The sequence below is a fragment of the Panthera onca genome, chromosome D2, assembly GCF_046562875.1.
Source record: "Panthera onca isolate mPanOnc1 chromosome D2, mPanOnc1 haplotype 2, whole genome shotgun sequence".
Classification (NCBI taxonomy): Eukaryota; Metazoa; Chordata; class Mammalia; order Carnivora; family Felidae; genus Panthera; species Panthera onca.
Window position 1 is genome coordinate 41827330 of NC_138349.1, and position 24530 is coordinate 41851859.

Consider the following 24530-nt stretch of genomic DNA (forward strand, 5'->3'; position numbering starts at 1 on the left):
TAGTTTGAATGGTGCTTGCGGGTTCAAAGCCTGTCTAGTGCATTATCGCTTTTTGTTTCTTTGTTGCATTTTATCTCTTTCTCTTTGTGTGTGTGTGGGGGGGGGGGGGAGGAATATACCTACCTTGTGATGGATGGTCAGATCAGTTATTTTTACAATCAGTTATTTGAACTCCTTTCTTAAATCCATTTTGGAAAAATATAACTGGTTGAAAAGGAGGCGATATAACAGCACGCTTTGCTGTCTGGACAGGAACGAAGAGCCGCGCAGGACCAATCGCCAACAGACCTGGAAAGATGTCCCATGGCTGGTCACTGGTCATGATCAGCAGACTCAAGGGCTAGCCGCAAAGTTTGTATTTTTCTTGCGAATACAAGTCTGGATCATGTTGTTGGAGCACTGGTGTTATTTCACACCCAATAAGTCCACAGGAAGACACAGCATAGTCAAAAATCTGAAAACTAAAAACAGAGGAGAAATCTTGGGAGCAGGGTGAGTGTTATTCATGCGTATCGCAACTGTGCATGGTGAGGGTTACGTGCACATTTCTGGGACGAAACTGACCTGAGAGGGGCCAGTGAGGATGGGTATGGAATCCCTGACCTATGTCCGAAACCCTAATTAACTTCTAATGATAAAAATAGAAGTAACGTTCTGTATGTAAAGGTAAGAGGTAAAACCGACTTCAGACAGAAATAAATGGAGGACAAGGGTGCATGCGTGGGTAGCAAAGTCTGGCAACGTCCTTGGCACACCTGGAATGGGAACAACGAATACTGCAGACTTGCTCCAAGAAAAAGGTACAGTTAGGTATTTGTGCTGGAAAAGTAAAGGAGCACCTGCAAGGGCAGAAAAATAATGATAACTTCAAAACCATAAAAGAAGCAAAAATTGACTCTGCAGGGAAAATGGAGATAAAAAGAGAGGCCACGGAAAACAGAGACTATAAAAGAACAGAAGTAAGTCAAATTATATCCGCGATCACACACAAAGTGAGCAGTTTAACTTGCCTAATTAAATGGTAGATATCGTCGGATCGAAAATGTAAAAATCCATCTATAGGCTGCTTACACGTGACGCATCTCAACCAAACCATGCAGAAAAATCAAGGGACAGAAAAAAAAAATGAACTCTACCAGGCACGCACAAACCTAAATAAGGACAGTGAAGCAAAACTAATAACAGACCAAACAGAACTGGCGGCAAATGGCGCTTGGGGGATAACGTGGGACAGTACATTCTCCTAAAGGAAACGGTCTGCAGGGCTGAGCTGTGTGTGCTTAACATAGCCCCGGGGATATTAATGACAATACTGCCTCTCCACGTCCATAAAGCAAAACCCAACAGAATCCTAAGAAATTGCAAAACTGTCATCGTAACGGGAGATTTGAATTTACTTTACTTATCTTTCTGATGAAGATAGCTTCGGTGGTAGTAGAAGACCAAAATCAGTGTCCTTAAAAACCTAAGCAGTCATGCGATGACATCAAGTGAGTAGAAGTCCCCCTGAGGGGGGGCATCCTAAGGGGCACGGCCTGCGTTCGTGCTGTCAGCCTCAGGATTCCCGTCTGGAAAGTGGGCATGGCGACTGCTGTGTTGTCGGCTTCCTAAAAGTATGGCCAGGCGTGGGGAAGAGGTGGAAGGAGAGGGAGTTTGAGCACATTAAGCACCCTCTGTGCCCCAGCTTGAGGGTTTGCTCTTTCGACTGTGTCCCTGTGGATTCGGACCAGAATGCTGCTGGGCTTGGAGAAGGTAAGAGTGAAGTGAAGGCCATGCTTGGGCAGAAAGCAGATTCAATCAGATGTCTGAAGAGTTTGGGACTGGTCCTTCGGGTGGAAAGTCTGTGTGAACAGGGAACTATTCCTGTCCTGAAATGAGGGAATTGGGAGTGTCTAGGTCATCAGAGTCCAGCTAATTACTGGTCTTAGTCAACCTAATGGGAAGTCCAGGAGCCTGATAATTGGGGGTCATCACCTGGATCCTGAGTCCTGGAGGTTCACCCTGCCCGTGATGTCTCTGTGAGGCCACGGAGGTTTGGCTGGTGGACACGAAGGCGTCTCATCCTAGGCCCACGTCAGACCAGCTGATGGGTGGAACCACTTAACCCCCAGGGTTGGCCCAGGGGCCCGGGCCCAGGCTATAGACCCCCTCCCCAGACATTGCTTGAAGGCCTACCTGTCCCCACATTTGCAATGAAGAAAGGAAGGATACTTCCAGGAAAGGAAGAGTCTGGAAGGAAAAGGATTGAGATCGTATTAATTTTCCATGGCTGTGTAACGAGTTGCAAGCTGAGCAACTTGACACGCAGTGAGCATCTCCTAGTTCTGTAGGTCACAGGTCTAGGTGGGCTCCCCCGGGCTACCTGCCTAGGGTCCCACAAGACTGAAATCAGGGGGCCAGGATCTTAGCTGGAGGCTCTGGAGGTAAATCTGATCCCAAGCTCCCTCAGGTGGTTGCAGATTTCAGGTCCTTGTGGTTCAGGGACTGAACTCCCTTCTTCTTGCTGGCTGATATCCGAAGACTGCCTCAGCGCCTAGGGACCACCCTCAGGTCCTGGTCCCTGCCCCTCCCTTTCAGCAAAGGAGACCCCCTCCATGCCCAAGCCCCCTGACTCCGACTACCTCATCTCCCACCAGCCAGAGAGAACTGCTACCAAGGTCTCATGGGATTAGGCTGAGCTCATAAGAAAAGTCTCCCTAACTTAAGAGCACCTGATTAGTTGCCTTAATGCCATCTGCAAAGTCCCTCTGCAGTATGAGTTACTTCATCGTGGGAGTGACTTGGTATTCACAAGTCTTGCCCACACCCGAATGATGGAGATTGGACAGGGCAGGGGTCTGGAGGGGGCCATCTTAGACTGCGGGTGGTCATTGCAGTGAAATGCAGTGAGAAGATGCCTGAAGGGCGTTCCCTGGCCGTGGTGAGATGGGAGTGTGATTTGGGGGTATCTTCAAGCACGGCACTTGTGAACTCCCCAGCAACGAAAAGGTCAGGAGGCCAGCATGCTGGGTACTAGGAGAACGGACTTTGAAGTCAGCTGAACTGTACTCGCCACTTCTTGCTGTTTATGCAAACCTAGGAGCTTAAAGCCCAACATGTATTTAGTTCAGGAAACTGCACTATGGGGCAGGAAAGGCTTGTGGGCTCCACCTGGCACCAGCTGGGGAGGCCCCACTGGGGGTGGGGGTCCATTTCTAACATGCCTCACTTGGTGGCTGGTGAGCTGGGGCAGGCTGGGAGGGGGAGCTTGGCTGGAGTTGAGGGCCGGGGCCTTGGGTCCTGTCCATGTGAGCCCCCCCCCCCCACCCCCCCACAGGCCTCCTCCAAGAAGGGTGATGGAATTCCAAGAACAAAGTCCTGAGAGACAGGAAGTGGATGCTGCCAGTTTCCTACGGCCCGCCCCCAAACTGGCACAGCAGAATTTCTGCTCTTGGCCAAGAGTCCCAGGTCCAGATTCAGCAAGAAAGAGAGAGAGAGAGAGAGAGAGCGCAAACCCCACCTCTCACTGGAAGAAGTGTCGAAGAATTTTGAGATTTAAGAATGTTTAAGAACTGCCCCCCTTGCTGTATGACCTTGCCAAAGACCCTGAACCTTGGCGTTTGGTTTTCCTCATCTAGAAAGCATGACAGACAGCACTTTGCTGCCCTGATTTCTGTGAGGGAGGGTGATTCAGGTAGAAACCTAGTCTTGGGGTCTGGTCTGTGCTGAGGTCTCAGAGGTGAGTCCTCTGCACTTTACAGGGTCGGCGCCAGTGCACCTGACCCAAGGGGCAGCAGTAGAAGAGGGGCCTGGACAGCATCGCCCAAGTGTGACCCAGCAGCCCACCCTGAATGCTGTTTCCAGAGCCCGTGCTGGAGAGTAAGGTCCTGGGACCCTCCCACTGAGACTGAAGATGTGCATGCCGGTGGCCCGGCCTGGGGAGGGAACCGAGAGGGCTGCCTCCACTCTTCAGCTGGGAGGACAGACCCAGGGATGGGGTAGCAGGAGCCGGGCAGCTGCGGGCGGTGCCAGGGTCGTAATAAAGGCAGTCAGCTTGCCACAGGAGCTGTTCACACCTGGTTACCCAGCAGATCCTCTGAATGCGGAAGCCCTGGCCCCATCCTGGCCCTGGAGAGGTTCCTATTCCCTCCACTGAGGGCAGAGGTCGAAGAGCTTCTGTGGCTGGGGATGAGCACCCTCCCTCCACCCGGGGAGAGAGAGGGAGGCCCAAGCTGACACCATGAGATGTGTCTTCCAGCCAGCTGCTGGGTCCTGATGCTCTAGAGGCAGCAAGCTGTGTCCCAGTCATGGGCTGGGAAGGGGTGGGCTCTCCGTCAGCCTCCAGCCTCAAAACAGAGCCTGACTTCGGGTTTTCCATGGCACCATGCTGTTTGCAAGAGTGACGTACCAAGTCTCCTTTTCAGCGTGGAAGGGAGAAAGGAAATATTTGCTGAGTCTCTTATGTGCCAGGCACTGTGCGAAGCATGTCCTCAGGGAAACTGGGCCCCAGAAAGGCAAGGAAAAGACCATGTAACAAATCACTCTAAATTTGGTGGCTTGAAACCACATTTATCACCTCACAGTTTGTGTGGGCCAGGACTCTGGGTGTGGCTTAGCTGGGTCCCCCTGACTCAGGCTGCATCCAGCGTTGGCTGGGGCTGTGGTCACATCTCAAGCCTCGACCGGGGAGGGTCCGCTTCTAAGCTCACCCAGTGCCTGTTGGGTGCCACTCAGTTACTTGCAACTTGTTTCTGGAAGCCTCTCTCATGAGCTTCCTTGCCGCGTAGGCCTTTCCATAGGACAGCTCACCGCGTGGCAGCTGGCTTCCAGCAGGACAAGTGAGTGAGACAGAACCCAGAGTCATTTTTGTAACCTAATTTTGAAGGAGACATCACATCACTTTTACCACATTTTATTCATTAGAAGCAAATCACTAGAGGCAGCCCACATTCAAGGTGTGGGGTTACGTAAAAGCATGAACACTGGGAGGTGTGGGCACGCCCAGGATGACAGGGAGCAGGACTGGGATTTGATCCTACCTCTCTCTGACTACAGCATCTGTGCGGCAAATTCCAGTTGCCACACACACATACACACACACACACATCCCGCACACAGGTACCCTCCCACACATACCACACACACACATATGCGCACACACCACACAGACCCTGCACATACCACATACATGCACACACACGCACACATGCACACGCACGCATGCACGCACTCCATTGCTGGGAGGAGACTGAGGACAGTGGAGGTAAGACAATGATTATGGAGAATTGGGGCTCTGGTGCCGCTTCAAAAATCACCTTGGGACCAAAAGTACAATTATGGGCCAAGTTGGTTCTGTTTCAAATGAAATTCTAGTTCAAGGATCCATAGCAACCATTTTTAAAACTGGAATCACCTGTGGAATTTGGAGCAACGAAGGCATCAGCTGTGAAGCCTGGGGTTTGGAGTCACTTGCTGGCTGGGTGGGCTTGGGTAAGCTAATTTTTATGTGTGACAGTGACACCTACCTCATGGCTGGAAGGCTGGCATGTACTAGACCTTAAACAAATGTGACCTCACCCCATTTCCTTTTCAGACAATTTGGCTGTCCTCACATAGTCACCAAATCAGTTTTTGGAACTAGAAAGAAAGCATGTTGCTTTATGGCTGTTGATGGCCAACTACAAGATGTGATGCAGTTGGGGGGGGGGCGCTGGGGAACGTTTGTGCACAGGTGCAAGTGTGGGTAGGGGCCTGTGGTATGCATTCCCTGTGGGGTGTGTGTTGGGGAAAGAGACACAGACAGAGAGAGACCCACACCATCAAGGGGAATCCAGATTCGTGGTGCTGATCACATCCACTAGGTGGCGCTGCGTGCCTGTGCAGCAGCCACGCCAGTACCAGGGGGCTGGTCCTGGGAGGCAGGGTCCCCTCTCCCACCCACCCACTCTCAGCTGCTGAACCTATGTCTCTTGATCTGTCCTGGGTCAGCTGGGAATTGCTGCCATCAGACCTGAATCCCATTGGAGCACAGGCTTAATATTACACTTCCCAATGCTGCCCTTGTTAATATCAAGGAGGCAGGGAAGCCTTCATTTGCACCCTGCAAAGCATTTACACACACAACTGCTTTGCATCTTCGCAACCACCTGTAAGTGAGGAGACTGAGGTTCAGAGCGGTTCAGCAACTGTCCAGGGTCACACAGCCCGGAGGTAGAGGAAGCCAGGGGCTTCTCTCCAGAACTCACTTGCTTTGTGTGCCACCAACTGGACCCTGAGCCAGGCTTGGTGGAAGAGGGGTGTTGGGCACAGGGCATCAGGGACTGCAGACAGAGGGAAGACTGTGGCCAGATGGGGGCTATAACTGGGGGCGTTGCTCCTCCTCTGTCTGCTGGGGCGGGGGTGGCTGTAGGGCTTGTGAGCCCAGAGCAGTGCTGGCAGGTGCTGGCCAATTGTAGGACCCTGTCTACATGAGGTTGCAGCCTGGTAGCCCATAGATACCATTAGTGGCTGCCCTCTTCTTGGAGAGCTCACGCTTCTTGGGCAGACAGAGCCCCACACTGGGCACCTAACATAGTTCTTTACTGCTCCTGCCTGGCCCTCTAAGGAATCTGAGTCTGTAGCCCCCGCCCCGCAGACAGGCTGGAGCTTTGGTTCCTTTCTCCCCTGGGCTGAATCCCTGTGACTTGTCATGGAAAAGAGGAGTGCAGCTGGGTGGAGGCCGGTGATTCCCCCAGCTGCTCTGAGCTCCCCAACGAGGGTCATGCAGGTTTGTCTACCACTTTGCAGTTCAGAAGGGCTCGATCTGGACAGGACCAGGTGGCCACAGGTACCCTTATGCTTGGATAGCACCTTTCACGGCACGGAGGCACAGGGCAGTGAAGGGGCAGGCTGTTCCCTGGGACCAGAGCTGGATTGTTCCCTGCAAAGTATCATGGAACCCAAAGGCCACCTCACTATGCCCATCCCCACACAGCTCTGCAGGGTAGCCTGGGTGGTTGGAAATGCCCCTGGGCTCTGGCCCCATCAGACCTGGTCTTGATCCCAGCTCCACCACCAGCCATGTGAGCCTGGGAGACTAACTCATCTCAGAGCCTCCGTTTCTCTTTCTGTAAATGATGACTGCAATGAGTAAATGGGATTAAACTGCAGAGCGTGCTGGTAGGGGGTGCCCAGCACAGGCTGGCTCCCGCGCCCTCTTCCTCCTTACCTCTCGCCCTGCCCGCCCTCCTCCCCCGAACCACTTATCTTCTTAGAGCCCTTGTGCCCTTTACCATCCAGACACGTGCCAAACATCAGGCTGGCTGCCAGGGAGACAAGACCCCATTTCCTCTAATCGTCCTCCCCCCACAGAGGTGGGCATTAATGACCTCTTTCTTTACGGAGAAGGGAACCGTGGCCACAAGCAGTCACAAGGCTTGTCTGGGGCTGCCTAGCCTGATTCCACGACAGCCGGTTCCCACAGATCCCTATACTAACAATTTGGGAGCTCTGAGTGGAGGCAGGAGGCTTCCCGACGGGGCACATCCGGGCAGCCCCGAGACGCAGAGGTATTAGAGCTGGAAAGGCAGCCCTCGGGAAGTTTGGTGGGGGTGGGGGGGAGGGGAGCGGCCGCTGCACATGCCCAACCTCTGAACCAGCACTTTGGGCAGCTGCCTGGCTGAGCCCTGTGGGAGACCTGCTGATGGAGTCATTTTCGCCCCCATGGAAAAACAGCTCAGGGAAGGTGCCACCCAGGCTCTCGGCGCCCACGTGTGATGGGACTCCCAGCCCATATGTCGTGCTCAAGGCTTATGGGAGAATTCTCCATCCAGATATGTCCCTGGCCACACCTGCTCGGTCTCCCTTTTCCCATTACCCAGTCTATCTGCGGAGAAGCTGCCACGGCTTCCCTCTCCCCTGCCCTTCTGTAGGCCCGCCGGTGTTCACACGGCCCCAGACAGGACGCCTGGACTGCCGGCCTCCGCCCCCCCACCCCTGCCCCCAGCCGGCTGGCTGCCCAGCGACGCCTGGATGCCTGGCCGTGTGTCTGGAACGCGTGGAGTCACTCTCCTCTGCTCGACACTGCTCTCCCTGAAACAGGGTGAAGTCTCCCCACACTCAGGGTCCTGATTCTAGGCCATCTGCTGTAGGTCCCACCCACCCAATTCCACTCAAGAAATGGTTAGTGAGTGCTATTCAGAGACGTCCAGGGGAACCAGAGCTGAGAGGTCCTCCCGAGTGGGAGGACGGCACAGGCGTTGGCACAGATCTCTGGGATCTGCCACCCTGGGATCTGCTGCACTGAGCCCTTCATGGCACGCCCTCAGCTGGACTCCTCGCCCCTTGGCCGATGCTCCTGATCATCTGTGTTCATTCCCTGGGGCTGCTGTAACAAAGTACTCCAGACTAGGGGGCTTAAACAGTAGACCTATTTTCCCACTTTCCTGCAGGCTGGAAGTCCAAGATCAGGGTGTCGGCACAGTTGGTGTCCCCTGAGGCTTCTCTGCTTGGCTCACGGGTGGCCGTTCCCTGTGTCCTCACGTGGCCCTCCCTCTGTGCGTGCACATGTCCGTGCCCAAAGTTCCTCTTCTTATATGGACACCAGCCATATTAGATTAGGGACCACTCTGAAGACCTTATTTTAACTTAATTACCTCTTTGGGGCATCTGGGTGGCTCAGTCGGTTAAGCATCTGACTTCAGCTCAGGTCATGATCTTGTGGTTTGTGAGTTTGAGCCCTGTGCTGACAGCTCAGAGCCTGGAGCCTACTTCGGATTCTGTGTCTCCCTCTCTCTCTGCCCCTCCCATCCTCATGCTCTGTCTCTCTCTGTCTCTCAATAATAAATAAATGTTAAAAAAAAATTTAAAAACCTAATTACCTCTTTATAAGTCTTACTTTCAAATACGGTTATAGGGGTTTAGGATTTCAACATATGAATTAGGGGAACAACACCGTTCAGCCCATAATAGCACCACAAGAGAGAAATGGATCTTAGGGACCCAGGGAGGATTCTCTGTTTCCAGAAGGGTTGGGATTGCTCCCTTTCAGCCTGGTAGATCTGAAAAGAAGGTGATAGGACCACAGGGTGACCACCAGCTCTTCTCTGGATAAGTCCCTGATTACTACGGAAGGGCCATAGTTAAGGTAGACTGAAGAATGGGGTGATGGATGCTACTCCAGTTAGTTCTACTGTTTCAAAGATCAGGGTGGCTGAAGCAAGGGGACCGTGGTGGCCCACATGGTTGTGCCAGGCACCAGGGACTTCTCTACCCTGATCATACCCCTGGAATGCATGGAGTCTCTGCAATTACTACTTGGCCTGTTCCCTGCCACAACACTTTCTCTAGCATTTTCTGGGTCTTTCACGTTCTGTTTTCCATTCTCTAAACTCCTTCCATGAGAAGGGCTATGCTGTATGCATTTGAGAGCTCAGATGCTTGCTGGCTTTTGTCCGCTGAGCTTGGCAGTGGCCTGGGAACAGGACATGGTAGCAGGAATCAGGGCTATTGGAAAATCACAAAAACATGTGTTTTGCTGATGCTGTAAGCTCTCTAGTCTATAAAGAAATCCAAATGATGTAACGGGAATGCTGTCAGAGATCCCAGGTCTGGACGCCCCAATTCCCACCTCTGTGCCTGGGAAAGATACTGACTTCTCGAGGCACACAGCAAGACTCTGATCACGAAAGGAAACTCAGATGGGTCCTTTGGACCGTGGTAAGAGCATGATGTAGCTTTGTCTCTTTTAACTTAATTCAGAAATTCCACCTAAGATTACTCATGCACGTGAGACCTGATCAAAAGAGTCCTCGTAACTGGCTGCAAAACTTTGGGGGGTGGTATAAAAATTTCAGGTCTGAGTGCCACTGCCCTATATTGTGCTCAGCCCTGGGAGTGGAGGAAAACGTAGCCCACCTAGAAGGGGTTCCCAGGGAAATAAAGTGTGTTGAGAGGGCAGGAGGGAAAGACAGAGGGGTGGAGAAGTAGGCATGAGCCAGGCTAGGAAGCTTGGTTTTGTTTTATTTTTTTTCTTTTTGAAACGTATGGGAAACTATCGACATATTTAAAGCTGAAATCATGTTGGACATTTAGAAAGATCATCTCGAGAACTGTGTTGAGGGTGGTTTGGAAGGGAGCCACATTAGGACTAGACTAGTTAGGGGCAGGTGCAAAAAAGAGTCCAAGCCAAAGAAGAGGAGAGTCTGAATCAGGGAAAAATGGTGGAAGCCGGGGGTGGCTGGACTTCAGCAATGCGAGGTAATGCAGCCCACAGCGCTAACTCATCAGCAGGGTAGACATCTCAAATGATTCCCAGGTTTCTGGCGTGGGGACTGGGCGGTGGTGATGTCATTCTTTGGAGCAGGGAACAGGAGCGAGTGGGGAGGAGTCAGTAATGAGTTCAGTTAGGGACATGGCGAGTTTGACCTGCTGTGGAACTTTCAGACAGAAATGCAGGTCTGCTGCCAGAGGAGATGGGGCCGGAGACGCTGCGGGAGGTGGGAGGGGGGTCATGGCCTGTCGTCACCAGACGTCACTTACCTTGAGACTGCCCTCTCTGGACGGCGGGTGGTGGGGGTTTCAGACTTGATTCCACTTTCCCTTCATTCATCTGCCTTTTTGTTCTTGTTCTGCTTCTTGGGAGGGGAGTCGTTTTATGAAAAGGAAATTACAAAATGGCAGGTGGGGCATCCCACCCTGTAACTATTTTGAGGACGACCAGGTGGGCACGGGCAATGCCAACATCACTCATACAGCTTTGAGGTGAGCGTGCTAACCAATAAGCACATGATACAGGGGTACCCCGGGGAGAGTCCAACACCCCCCAGGGAGGGCAGGTGCTGTGCAGACATACAGATGCACATGTGTCACGGTGGCTGACCTTGGCACCTGTAGTCCAGTGGTGATGAGGGACAGGTGACCCCTTGCAGGGTCAGTGCAGCGGCCGGGCTGGGGTGGGCACAGAAAGAACGTGCCGGACGCAGGGCGGCTCTCTGGATGCTGTCTGACTGACGTGCAAACAAGGAGGGAAGACTCTTCTAGCCTGGGGATTGGATGAGGTGAAAAGGTGGAGGTGCAAGGGCCCTCAGGCAGGCTGAGGGGTTTCCAGTGGTCCCGGTGGCACATCACACTGGGGCTGAGCAAGGGCCATGCCAAGGGACATGGTGTTCCGAGGGGGCTTCCCTTTACTTGGTAGGAGACAAGAGCCTGTAAACGACTTTAGGTGGGGAAGCGGTGTCAGTTGCATTTCAGCACGGCTCTTCCTATAGCAGTGGCCTGGATGACGCGTGATGGGGTACAGCCAGCTCAGTGGGAACAGGGTGGGAGAGGAAAGGATGGCCAGAGAGACAATAGTGAGGTAGGGCGGATAGGAGTCTGGGGCCGAATGGGAGTGTTCCCTCGTGTGAAGAAACTGGCTTCTAAGATTAGAGACCTTTCCTCCCTCGGTGGTAAAGGTGAGCCGGTAAAGGGGTTCCGGTCCTGGGGTGTGGCTCTGGGGCGGGCTGTGGTCAGCGAGTGACTTTGCCCTGGGTTCCCAGAGTTGGAAGTAGAGCTGCTACTCCAACCTGGCTCTCCCTGACCCCACGAATTGTGATGGTTCCCACCTATTTCACAGACCTACCGTGTTCCACTTCTAAAATGTAGCTGCACACACACACACACACACACACACTCACGGCTATGTCTAATACATTCAGTAATCAACCCTTTTCAATCAAGTCCATCAATGAAGGACTTGCTTGAGGTGACAGCTCGTGACCACAGCCACCCAGCACACACCTGCCCTCCCTGTGTCCCCAGGAAGCCAGCCCCACTGGGCTGGAAACTGTCTCTGGGAAGGGAAAGGTGCGGGGCAGGGTCATTTTCTCACACATGTTCTCGAAGAGGCTGGGGACAGGCTTTACGGCAGGAGGACATGGTTGAGTTTTTCTGGGCAAGGGACCAGGACCCAGTCTTCGCTGCCCCAGCTATAAAATGGAAGATGAAGCTGGTCCCAGTCTCCGCTGCCCCAGCTATAAAATGGAAGATGAAGCTGAGAATGTGAGTCGCCCGCAGCTGTGGGTGTGACCCGGGCAGGATCAGGGCACGTGCTTGGCACAGGACCCGGCAGCGGCAGATGCTCCTGAAGTGGCAGGGCTCATCGGCGTCAGCACCAGCAGCCGTCACCTAGTGTCACCGTCGCCGTCATCTGCATCATCACTGTCTTTAACCCCTCTGCCTTCTCGCTTTCGCAGCCCGGCTGGGCCGTCCGGGGCCGGCTCGCCAGCAGCCCGTGTAAACCCAGGGACACTCGTGGGGAGAACAGTAATGAATACAAATCGCTCCCTGGGCACCTGAGAAGCTGTCGCTAGCATCTCGGCCGTCCGCGCTAACCTTCCTTATTACCTCCTGAGCGGCTGCTGGCAGGCTTCTGGAAGACGGGGCTTGATGAAGACAGATGTCGGCCTGCCGGGCTGGGCCCCCGCCTGGGGTAATGCCGTGCTACAGCAGAGCCGGGCGCTCGACCGGAGCTCCGCTCTCTGCCAGAACTGAGTAATTGGAGGCAGGTGCTAAGTGCAATTTAAATAAAACGTTGAGTTAATAAGGACAGGCGACAAGGATGTTACAAGTCCCCTGTCCAAGTTTTCAACAGGCATTTGAAGACACTTGGAGGCCTGAAGAGACTGGGACTTAATTTCTTAAGTTTTTCTTCAAAAGCAAGTACAATTATGTTTTTTAAAGCCGATTTATTTTCACGTTTGTGATTTAAACATGAGAGGGTTACAAGTCCCACAAGCATGTCTCTGCCTGGTACCCATGAGAGCTGACATCACTTCAGTATGGGAAGTACATAGCCGGGGGCTGTCGTGCTCACGTCTGCAGGACCACCCCTGAGGGAACGCAGTCACATGCCAAGGGACATAGACGCCTGGCTTTGAACAGCAAAATCGGGGCCCAGGGGTTCCCGAATGGAGGAGTCCGACTTTTCCCTGATAGCCCATCTCTTGAGGGTGTGACGCAGGAGCAAGAGGACAGAGATAAAGTCCACACCTGTCCCATCCACATGTCCTTAGGCCCAGAAACTTAAGCTTCAGGTGTTTAAAAAAAATCTGAGACCCCAAGACTCCTATCAGACGGAAAGGTGTGGAACAGCCCTGCTGCCCCATGCAGCCACCCTTCTGTCTAGGCCTCTCTCAGCACCCCACCTGCAGCACTCTGCCCCGGTGGCCACACCCCTGCTCATCCCGCTCTGGGGCAAAGGAAGTCACTACAGGTTTGCTCTCTCAGTTCTTTACTTGGCCTCAGGCCCTCCAGCACCTTGGTCCCCGCCGACCCCAAGTCCTCCTGGCTGGTGCCCGTGGGTAAGACTGTCCATCTTCACTCTCACTGGCACCTTCCAAGCCCACCCCTCCCTTCCTTGCTATTCCACTGGATTAAAAACCCCACTTCCATGTCTGGAAACCACCTGATAGTCCAGGGATTTGAATGTATTTCTCAAGAAGGCAGGAGTTAACTCAAGAGGCTCTCCCGGGGGCTGAGCAGTTGCCAGTGGGGCCCTTGCTGGGGCGCTGACTAAAGTGGGGCTCCGGGCAGTGTGAAGCTGCACCTGGGTGGTGGCAGATTTCCGAGGTTTTCAAACAGGTGCTGCCGCTCCCCGAGCAGCAGCGTGGGCCAGAGGGAAAGGCATGTGTCTGTTAGGTCCAGCGGAGCTGAGAGTGAGTCCCAGATCTGCCTTCTACTATTTGTATCACTTTGGGTGAGCCGTCTAATCTCTCCAAGCTCTGTTTCTGCACAGACCTGAGTCGACTTCCGTAGAAGTTGAATTTATTGGAAGAGACCAGGAAGACTGACACAGAAGCTTGGTGCACAGGCTTGGGGAACAGACAGGCATCGTGTCGGGTGCGGCCTCCAGGGACCACCTGAAGGATGGGGGCCCAGGCCACTGCTGCTGCCACACCGGCACCACTCTCCTGGGTTGTCACCTTTGCCCTTGAATCCTGGAGGAGCTCACTGCTGGATGGCAGACTTGAGGGGGTGCGGCCAAGTGGGTGTAGGGGGCAGGAAGATGGATGAGCTTCGCCCACCCTACTTAGTTGCTGTCCTGGTGGCTGCACCCCGTGTCCCCCAAGACTCACAGCGAGGTCGGTTCTCCCAGGGTGGAAGGATGTTCACAGGTCGACGGTCAACAAGGAGGAGTCCAGGACCGATTCGTCTGCTTTCTGGGGGAATCCTGGGGATTAAAGATAAGGTCTAGTGAGTTCTGGATGCCCAAGAAGGCCCTCAGCTAAGTAATTACAGGCCTTGCCTCTGTCAGCTTCTCTGCAGCCACAATTTCCTTCCCCACGCTGAGTCTCACTACCGAGTGAGGGGAGCTCTAATAGTCCCAGAGAGGACTCCGTGGTGCATGTGGTTCAGCCTTATTCACTGGCTCGGGCCCCCAATGCCTAATGCCTCAATCAGACAGGAGAGGGAGAGGCTGATTAACTGATTGACTTTTATGTCACAAACCCAAGGGGAAGAGGAGGGAGTTAGTTGTCCGGGTGGTTAGTTTGGGGATCTTGGGAGATACTAGGGAGAAAGTCATTTGTCTTTTGCTTTTAACCAGGATTTCTATGGAGACAAGTTGAAGTCTGTTACTAGACACCCTGCTGGTTTGAGAGCTGTTGTCCTAGCTGCCCTAGAAGCAGGATCAAGGCTACAGTGCACCTTGACTTTCTCTACCAAAGATTTGAAGGAAATGACCAGTGCCAAGAGTATGGTCTTCAGAGCTAGACAGATGACATGGGTTTGAGGTCTGTCTGCCCTCCTTACCAGCTGTGGGTTCTATCTGACTTTGCCAGGCCTTGATGGCTTCTCTTCAAATGGCAATCAGGGTCTGTTGCCCAGGGACACGAAGAGGAAGCAACAAAACCACTTTTGCAGACATCCTGGTACAACGGTTGGCACACTTTACCTGTCAAGGGCCCCTTAGTAAATATCTTGGGCTTTTTGGGTCACGTGGTCTCTGTTGTAGTGACTCATCTCTGCTGCTGCAGCCTGAAAGCAGCCACAGGCAAAATGTAACTGAATGGACACAGTTGTCTTCCAATAAAACTTTATTGACACAAAGGCAGCAGGCTTGATTTTGCCTGCAGGTTTGAGTTGGCAGAACCTGTCCTAGAAAATGGCCAGTACTCAATACGTGTGAGGTTCGTTCTGTCAGAGGAAGCTGGCTTGAATGACAAAGAAGTTGAAGAACATAACGTGCTCAACAAAAGTGGTCACTGACGACAGGCAGAAGGAAGACAGCTGGGCTCAGAACTTCTCCTCAGGGAATTATTGGATTGTACCATAAAGCATCTGCTCTGGCATGCCACACCAGCCATGGGCAAACCAGCCTTGAACACTCCATCTTCTGCAGGGGTCCAGTGGGAGTTCTGGACAGTGTCCTGGGCCACTAGATGGTGGGTGACCACATGGGTGCATTGAGTGGGACCCCATAGTCTTGGGCCGTGATTGACCGGCACTCCAAACTGGATGGCAGGTGCCTTTGCTGGAGTCCTGACCAGAGGACAGTGGGTGGGGCAGGGGCTCTGACCTGAACGCTCGCAGTGCTGCCAGTCCTGACGGTGGCCACGCTTGCTCAGGTCAGGTTGTACCCATGTAGCCCCTTTCCTGGTCCACAGAAGCTTTGGAGACAGTTCCTGAGCATATGAAAGCTCGCTGCACAGGAACTCATGTCAAGTTCTCTTGTCTAGGTGGAAATGATCAGATCTTGACCTTAGTGACGTCACATTTGTAGCCTTTGCTTTGGAGTCAGCAGTAGGAGGCTCCAGCCCATCTGTCTGGGGCTGGGGGCTGGGGCAAGGCTGAGGGAGACAGCTGGGGGACAAGGGCTGGGTGCTGGGGTGAGGCTGGGGCAAGGCCCCCAGTGTCACACGAACTTGAGTAGGTGTGGGAGGCAGAGGGGGCCGTGACTGCTACCTGGGGATTATCCCACCCCCACATGCAAGGAGGTGAGCTCATTCACTCACTCACATGGCCCCAAGACCCTACCTTGCTCCTGCCTTGCTGAGGACAGGAGCCGAGAAGGGTCACATTGATGGGGCGGACGCCTCTAGGGAGCTCACAGTCTGGTGGGTCCAGAGCCTGGGAAACAGAGAACAATAGTAGAAGCTGATCAGGGTTACATCACTTTTTCCCCTGTATGTTTGGCTATTTTCCATTATTCACAATCACCCTTGAATCTTACTCTGGGTTTTGAATGACAGAGATGGGGGCACTCGGAACTGTCCTAAGCATTCTCGTGAGTCATAAATGTGTCTCGAACAACGTGAGAATATTACCCCAGAGCCCCTCCCTCCCGCCTGCATGAAAGCAGAGGGCCACTGGGATGGGGGAGTGCTGGGGGTGTTTACGGCATGCGGCTGGGCTCCAGCAGCCACACCCTTTGTGACCCAGGCACCGAGCCTAGATAGGAACATCCCCTTCAGCACTTGGTTAAGCAAGACCTGTCATCTTCCCTGAGACACAGCAGACCGCGTCATCCTTTTATCGTGCTCTCACGGGTCTTGGCAACATGGGCTTCCTCAGCCTGGAGCCCCAGCTGTGTTTTTTGACATCCCATTAGCAGAGGACCCAGAATGGAGGAAGTCTGGACCCCTCCCTAATGCTTGGCCCCAGAGTCTTCAATTAGCACATGACACCAGTGGTCCATGATTTCCGCCCAAGTCCTGCTTTGATTTCCCCAGCACAAACATGGCTTGGGGAGTACTGATAAGGGGCACAGCGGACAGAGCGGAGAGCCCAGCAGTTCTCCAGTACAAGGCCAAGGCGGTGCACGGTCGATGTTGCTAATCCCTTAATGAGGGCCTGGTGGCTGCCGAGGCCAGGGGCCAGGGAAGCGAGGGACGGAGGAGCACAGACTGGGCTGCACAGAAACCCCAGGAATGCCTTACATTAACAAACCTAGCCCGCTGGGCCGCCACTCCCGCCTCTTCGAGGTGCTCATGGAAACTCACACTAATTATAGACAGAACCATGTGGCTCGGGAAAGGAAGCACTTTTTTGAAATCTCATGGCCTCCACCGATAATGTTTTAGAGCCGTGACATTAACACAAACAGTCCAGAGTAGGTGGGCAGGATGAGAATGTGCCGGCCCAGCACAGCCTGTGTACCCATGCCTGCCAGGTGGATGGGGGGCGGGGGGGCAGCACGGTCCGGCCGTGTGCTATGGCCTGCAGGACATACAACCACTTGCTGTGGCTTGAGGCTTACAGTTCACCATTTCATTGGCTCTCAAGACAGCCTTACGAGGGACCTGTCACCACTCCCAGGTGACGGATTAGGAAGACTTCCCTTGGACCTGTAAAAAAAACACGCCAAAGAACCCAGAGCTGACAGGGGCAGAAGTTGGATCTGAACCTAAGATTGGTTCCCCAAATGCACTTAAGAACAACTTTGATGGCACAGCCGCTTTGAGTGCTGAGAGCTGGGTTCACCTCGGTTGGTGGACCAGGCTGGCTGGGCCCAACTTGGGAAGTCATTGTTGTCTGCTCCCTTGTCCGTTGGGGCTGGGCCAGGGCTGTGGTTCAAGCCCCATCCTGAGCAGCACAGGTAGACGCTGGCCTCAGTCCCCCACAGGCCCAGCTTCTTTGGCCAGGACTGTGCTCTGACGTTGGAAGATCACGCTGCCCATCGGGTAGGAGTAGGAGCCTTCCCCGGGCCCCGTGAAACTGCCTCATACCCTTGCTTGGGGCTGGTTCCATCCCCCCAGTCCTGCCCCATAGCCACCTGCACCTGCCTTCATTCACACACAGCATGGATGGAGATGAGGGCTGCCCCTGCCCTCTCCCACCCTCCTTCTGGCTGCTCTGCCCACTCAGAGGGTAGGGGCTGCTCAGACCTGAGCCCACTTGGCCCACCTGAACTCTGTGTAGGGGCCGCATCCATTCTCCCCGGGCCCGGGGAGCTCCCTCAGCAGAGTCTACAAGGCTGGCGAGATGTGGAGCCAGCATTTCTGTGTGGTCCCCACCTGAGCTCTCTGAATGTCCTCTCCCGGGCGGATGGGGAGCTCAGCCCCATTGCTGGAGTTCACGGGACAGAACTGTGTGCAGAACACACATTGTTTTAAGAGGAAAGATGGAAAATACTTGGGACTCAACTCTCTATTCTCTTATCCTGCTTTTATTTTCTCATTAAACTGTGTGTTGTGTGTGTGTTTGCTATCCTTCTTCTCACTCTAGATCGTAGGCGCCGCGAGAAGGGGGCCGCCGTTCACTGCTATGTCACCAACTCCTAAAACCACGTCCCCAGCCTGGTGTCCACTTGGTGCTCGGCACAGAGCCGTTGAATAAAGGGAGGGAGGAAAGACTGTCCTCAAAGGTGGGAAGCCTGCATGTTGTCATTTACAGTGTGGCATTTACATTACAGTGTCATTTCAGACGCACGGATCCGGGCCGAGGCCTTGGCCTGGGGACGCTTGGCCAAGATCACACAGCTTCTAAGTGGGGGCGGTGGGATTCAACCATTTTTACGGCCTTTATTGCCCCAGAGTTTCCGTGGCCAGCTGCTATCTCCTCAGTGAGGCCCCGAAGGCCTTGATCCCAATGTGGACACTTGCCCCTGGAATGGTACTGCATCCTAATCCTCACTCGGGGTGTGTGTGCACTGGTTTCACAGGCCCCAGGGGCTTCTGGTGAGCAAGTGGGGACCCTTCGAAGATACATCCCAGAGTGTGGTCCGTGTTTCCTGGGGGACGATGGACTCTCGCTGTGGTGCATGGCTGCTGGGGGTATAGGTCCAGTTCTGAGGGGCCCAGCGGAGGTTAGAGGCCTTACTGAGGAGATAGGCCAGGGAGGTGATGTAAATTTATTAACTTGACAAATACTTATGAAGCCCTTATGCCGTTTTAGGCCCTGGGAATATAGTACTTAGATGATAGACAAGAACCCCAGCCTTGGCTAGATGACATTTTAGAGACATTATGGCCCCGGGGGTTAACTGCACAGGCCCCGGGGCCAGGCAGGGCTGGACTGAATCTTTGCTCTGCCGTTGGCCAGGTGGTCACTTAGGGCAAGCCACTTAGCATCTCTGGGTCCGTGTTTCCCCATCTGTAAAAGGGGGGATCTTTTACAGATCCCTTTGCATGTGCCTCACGGGACATGCTGATGGAATCAAATTCATTAATATGTGGAAAGTACTCAGAGCAGAGCGTGGGCCACAGAAACACCACGGCGACATGTGTGTTGTTAGTGGAGGGTAGAACGATAATCAGCAACACAAATGAGTCAGACGCAAGCCGGCGGTGGGGAGAGGTGCCAGGGAGAAAAGAGCAGGGGGAAAGAGGGATGGGGAGTGTGTATGTAGGGGGAGTCAAGGAGGGCCTCAGATTTGAAGGAGGGGGAGGGACAAGAATGTCCCAGAAATGGGGGCAGCGCACACACATTCCTTCAGCCACGGCCGAATGTGATCTGGTCTGTAGAGCTGAGCTGTATCATTTTCTTTCTTCTTTTTAGGTTAAAAAGATAGAAGCTCACACACCTGTTCTGCACCCCACGGTCGTTTTTTGTCCTCTCTGGGAAGACCTCTGCACAGGAAGAAGGGGCCAAATCCTTGCAGGTCACCCAGTGAGGCTCAGCTGAGGAGTGGTCTCCTCTTGGGACTCTCTCCCTGCCCCGTCACGGGCTCTGTCACTGGCCGCATGACCAATGCCTTGTCACTCTCTGCAGGCACAGAGGCACCTGTAAGCAGGCCCAGGTGGTGAGCCTCACTTTGTGCATTGGAGATTCTCAGTGAGGCTTGATTTTCCCTGAAATACCCCGGAGGTATTCAAAGAACGCTTGCTGCACCAAGTGAACAAAGGTCTGTCTCCAGAGCACAAATGCCTCAGGCAGGCTCCATTTGGGGCAAAAGCTCAACTTTGCCCTTTTGCCTTTGTCCCACGCTGCTCTCAGGGGCTCTGTCCATTGCCGGGCGAGTTCCCAGGAGTGCAGGACGGCGGGGCCCAGCAGGAGAGGTGCCCTCCCGGCTCGTCGTTGCCACGTGCACAAGCAAGGCACCTTTAAGGCCCCAGTTATCTCCTGCAAGATGCCACCCCTGGACTTCAGAGAACACTGGTGGCCTTTTCTCCTTTTGATCACAGAGCCTGTGGCGGTTGGCGGTTTCCACCATCTCTGCTCAGCCCTGGGAATTAGCAACAGGTGCCTTTGAACTGATCTCCCCGGAGCCCATCACCAGCATTTCATGGAAACGAAGGAAAATAACTTGATTCCCCTTCCAAAAAATGTGAGTAGAGAAAATAGGCCTGGTTTTAGATGCGAGCCAACTCTCTTCAATTTGATGTGTCTCAAAAGAAGTGAGAAAGTGCAGGGGTTTCCCCCTGGGTAGGAGTGAAGCATGACAAGAGCCTGGAAACTTGGCAGGGATGCCCTGGATCGCAGCTCTGGCATTGGGCCCACTTGGCAGAGGCCCAGGGAGAAGATTTCCCGTTGTCCTGACGCGATTCCTCGGCTCCGAGAAGCAGGCGCACATGTAGGCACGGTGCCTATGGGAGTCAAGCTGCCAGCGAGGCCGCACTCCCCCATTCGACCTCAAGTCAGGGGATGCTTTCCAGAATTTACTGAGCACCGCTCTGGACGGGGCACTCACAGATGGCACTTCTTAGGGTGGCGTGCGACCCTTGAGGAGCAAGACCCCGATTCTGCCTGGCCAAGCCCCCACAATGGAAACGGATCCAAGCACACTCATCTGTGAGATGACGGCCATCACTCTGGCCTTCAGAACCCAAAGTCCTCATGGGGGAAGTTTGAGTTCCCTGGTGCCCAACATCTGGGTATGAGGGATCACCCACGTTCACGGTTTGACTCAGACGTCTGGCCTCAGGGAAGCGCCCGCGTGGGTCCCTGGATCCTGTTTGAAGGAAACTGAGCTGTCATGTTAAATGTTTCTCATATTCCTGTGGAAATTGGAACAGATAGACTGGGCTCCATGTCCAGTGCTGGAGTTTCCTGTGCTTTGTGTGGGAGGGGTTGAGCTTGGGGTAGGGGTGGGGGTGCTGGAGCCTCCGGCATTGACCGAACCAATGGCGTGGGCCGTTGGCAGAACTCACCGTGATCTGGCCATGGGAATCCATGAGAATGAGGCCCCGAGCTCACAGTCTGTCCGGTGGAGAGCAGGCTGGTGGGGTGGTGGGGGTGGGGCGGGGGACATTAGGCAGAGGTTCTGGGCGGTGACGGGTGCAGACCTGGCAGGGGGGGTGGCGGTGGACCCGAACGTGGCCCAGACCTCCTGGCCCGTATATGCCCTGCCCATGACCCCAGGGGAAGCTTGGGCGTTGTTCGCGGCACCTGGCATTTTGGTGTTGAGAACGTGTCCCTGATGAGCCTCCCTCCACCGTGTCCAGAGAGGAGAGGGCTGTCAGGGCCTTGGTGCCCTGAGTCGGGGGTCCAACGGTCAGTGAAGCTGCTGATCCAGATCCAGGAGGGAGCGTCCAACGAGCAGGGCCAGGCTGCCGTGTGGAGGCTGTGGGCTGCCCCCTCATCCGAGCGGAGCCCAGTATCATGTTGGCTTCCAGCTCTTCCTCGTGAGACTGAGCGACGGAGCAACGTGTTTGGAAGACTGGTCCCCCTCCTCCACAGGGGGGCTGGGCAGTGGTGGTGGGTGGGGAGGTTCTTGGCACCGCAGTTTAGAAAGGGCTTTGATCTCTTGGGGTATATCCATACAGGGTGTGTATGGGGCATGGGGGCCTGTGGCAGGAGCACGGTGACCCTGAGACAGGGAGGTCTGGGTGATTGGGAAGATGAGGGGCCACCGGGGGCCCCCTGGTAAGGTAGAGCCCTGTCATTGTGAGTGGTACAGGGGCTCTCACACCCCTCACATGAGGGGCTCTCTCTCATGTTCAAAATGCCCCTATCACTGATCAGGCACGTCTTCCCTGAGAAGCAGGTGACCTTTGCCCTTCACAGGGTACCTGCTCCTGGGCTGGGCCTCCCACTTTCCCCAGAAAGTCACAGAGCACACAGAATCTTGGAGAGAGCAGGAACCCCACTGCAGTGTTCCCCTGGGGACCATCTTCTGTGGCCTTTCTGGGCCCTGCCTGGTCACTCTGGTTGTGTTGGCCTGTTCATTTTTGCTTCACACCCTGGGAGACCGCAGCCAGTAGACATGGCCACAGCATGACACGGGACTCTTTCTACAACACACTGAATCCTTTGTCTCATGCTTGTCTTGTTTTTCTCTTATTCCCACTACTTTCTCTCAGGGCCTTTCCACACCCCATCTCTACCCTGGCCTCTCTGACTCTCTATTGGATAACTCTCTATTTATCAGGAGGAGGGGGTGTAAGGGTGGGTTCTCCCAAAGCCAAGATTCCACGATGGCTAAGAGCGGTCCTGAAGAAAGAGGAATCAATGGTCAGAAGAAATGGGGACAGGGTCTTAGCAGGGTGGCCCAGAGCAAGGAGGAGCGTAGTCACTGGTTTTCACAGTGACTGTGTGGGCAGGTGGGGCAGGCTCAAAGGTCCTGAGAATCCATGGCCCTCCTTGCATGTCTGTGCCCACCCATGTGTCCAGGCCTCTAATCAGGGAGGGATCCCTTCAGAGGGGACCTCAGCCGATGACACCCAGCTCTTGGCAGCTGTGTCCTGAAGCTTCCAGCCATGGAATAGCCACGGCAGTCATGGCCTACAAGTGGCAGGGCCTCCGTGTGATCATGGGCTCAAAGATCATGAATGAGGGTGACCAGGTTACAGCATGAGTAGGGAACAGACAAAGGGAAGCCACCGATGGCAGGACAGGACAGACTCTCTAAAGAGGCCTGGGGACAAGAAACCCCGGTTGCTAGTAGGGTCTCTGTGTCGTCTCTCAAAGAGAGGTGTTTAACACCACCCCTTCCACCCTTCACCAAAAAACCCTGCTAGAGTAAGTTGGCCTTGCCATGGTCCTTCCTCATATGTGCTGGGTATGAGGAAATAAGACCCGGGAGCTCACAGAACCTGTCACAGGAACAGAGAAGGCCAGAAGTCCTAGGTGGCCTGGCAGGGTGGGGGGAGTGGAGCAGAGAGGTGGGGCTCAGGGGGTCCTCTGGGCCAGCAGGTGGGGAAGGGGTCAGCACAACTCAGAATAGCATTAAGGAGAAGCAAAGTACCAGGACCTGACCCTGCAGGCCAAGGGGGAAGTGGGCATTGGGCTGAGCATAGAATAGAACTGGGTCCCTGCAGCCAGAATGGGGCTGCCCAATGGGAAGGGGAGAGATCAGCCCACCATGTCTGGGGGAGGTCTCTGAGCCCTGAGGATGCTCAAATTTGGAGAAGACTGGGTGGATGGCAGTGCAGAAGAATGTTAGAAAGGACTTGGTACCAGGTGCTAAAGAATATTCTCTTAACTTCCATGTGGGTCCTCCAAGCTTGTTTCAGCATAAGGGCATGAGGAAACAAAGCAGGAAAAGTTCCTGTCATTTGCCTGGGGACACAGCTTGGAAGGGGCCCAGTGATATGCGTTTAGCTCTGTGGGTCCCCAAGCCCAATACAGGCCAAGGCACCTCTGGGAAGTGGAAAGAGATGGTGTGGGGGCCACAGGACTCCTTACAAAGGGCCATGGCCAGCCAGGAGGCTGACTTCCCACTGGACCCTCTCCCCCACCCTCCCCACAGGCCTCCTCTGTGCTCTGGGCCCAGATACAGTGCCACGTGAGGCTGGAGGTGTTGTTGCTGTGGAGGCAGGAGAGCTTGGGGTGCAGTGCCCCGGCTGGAAGGCGATGTGGGAAATTTCTGCTTGAGGAGAGCCGTTCAAACGGGCCATTGGGCTGTTGGGTCCAAGGCCTTGTTTTCCGGCTGCCTCCTCAAATGGAGAAGGGGCTCTGGGGCAGGGCCTGCCTGGCTCCAGAAGCTCAGGCATGAACAACAGTCTTGTTGGCTGGCCTGTCACCCCCGGACATGTGGCCCTGGTGGCCGGCTGCTGCCCTCCTGGAGGACCAGAGCTTCCTGTGGGTGCAATTCCTTTCAAAAGCTCTTCCTGGGAAACTGGGCACCGGGGCCTGTGATCTCCTTCCTCTGTAGACCCTGAGCTTGGGGCGAGGGTGGGCACAGGAGCGCGTCAGGGGAGTGGGTGCTTCTAGATGTGGGGGTCTCCTGTCGAGAGCTAAGTGGCTGGGAGCTACATGTGGCCCGGGAGTGGGGAAGACAAATGGGGTGTGAGTCTGTCCATGGGCATGAGTGGGGAGGGCTGTGTATAAAGTGGGGTGCACCTGTGCAAGGGAAGGGGGCCGAGGAGGTGTCTGTGAGGCTGGAGATGGGAGGCCTTTTCAGGAAATGGCGCTGTGGTGCTGTGGTTTGCTTGGAGGGTGGATGCATGGTGAGAAGAGGCAGGGAAACCCGTCCTCAGGTTGGTCATAGCACCGAAGGCTTTAACTGCCATTGTGAGGAGTCTGGGCTTTCTCAGGGTGGGGTGGGGCCTGGAGGTGCAGGAGCAGGCAGTGGAAGCATGTGGAATGTAGGGCCATGTGCAGGATGGGTGTGTACAGGAGTGTGCAGAGGGAGGGTGCCTAGTTGGACCCTGGGCCCTTGTCCTAGTCGGGGCGTGAGGACCTGGGACAGGGCCCAGCAAGGGAGTAAGGGG